The sequence below is a fragment of the Mastomys coucha genome, unplaced genomic scaffold (assembly GCF_008632895.1).
Source record: "Mastomys coucha isolate ucsf_1 unplaced genomic scaffold, UCSF_Mcou_1 pScaffold6, whole genome shotgun sequence".
Taxonomy (NCBI): domain Eukaryota; kingdom Metazoa; phylum Chordata; class Mammalia; order Rodentia; family Muridae; genus Mastomys; species Mastomys coucha.
Window position 1 is genome coordinate 74,785,590 of NW_022196912.1, and position 996 is coordinate 74,786,585.

The following is a 996-nucleotide window of genomic DNA, read 5'->3' on the forward strand; positions in this document are numbered from 1 at the left end:
TGCTTTGCTGGCGACCGAACTTTGAACTTCTGTCTTCAGACTTTCAGTTACACCTTCTGGCTCTGCAGTGCTCTAGCCTCCGGGTATTCACAGGTTAATTCGGTTCCTCTACAACTGCTAAGAACTGATTTGCATCTTTCTGAAATCAACCTTCAGCGACGAGCTCTGACTCCTGGCTGCACCCTGCCCTGTTGAATTCTACACCTGACTGAAACAGTTACGTCAGACATCTTCAGAGATTACGATGGACCTTAGACTTTGGGTTTGCGGACGAGTCTTGGCATTTTACATGGAAGTGTGTGCACCTGACCCTTCTTGGCTGGGAAACCAAAGTAGGCGGCAAGTGGATGAAGGCCATCTGAGTAACAGACGTTTCTTGGCCTGGAATTCCCACTGTGCGTTATCGCCTTGTAGGGTGGAGCCAGAAGGCGTTCCGCACCTTGCCCATGTATTTGTGCCAAGATCATATCGCATTCTCCTATTTTGTTTTAGTCAGTTAAGGGTGAAATGTGGGAGCCCTGCTGATTTCTCGGAGAGGTCTCAACCGGCACCAGAGACAACACCTCAACTCGACTCACCAGGGGTCTGGAGCCAGCCCGAGAGATTAAAGCCAGAACTGAAAGCCCAGTTTTCATAGAGACTAATACTTTGATCTGCCCTCCTGCCTGGAGTTCTTGCTTTGATATGCCTGTTTCCCCGCTCTCACCTATCTGCCGAAAGGCTTGACTCTGTTGCCTCAAGGATATATATTTTCCGTTTCTTTAAGTAAAGTACACACCTCGATAAGAACACTTTCCTGGTGTCGTCTCTCTTTTCTCCCTACCCGCTTATCTTACAGAATCTCGAGTTCCCCTGTTCGTGAATCACCCACGGAATGAAGTGAAGCTGTGGGCCGGCTTCCTTCAGCTATACATTAAGAATTGTTTTTGCTATCTTGGGTTTTTTTTGTTTGTTTGTTTTGCCATAAGAAATTGAGAATTGTCCTTTCCATGTCTT

At 47.1% G+C, this 996-nt stretch overlaps 1 pseudogene; it reads right to left on the minus strand.

Moving 5' to 3' along the window:
- The window catches only part of LOC116081032, a 116,402-nt pseudogene extending 115,935 nt beyond the window's left edge, over positions 1–467 (minus strand).
- Positions 468–996: the final 529 nt, after the last annotated feature.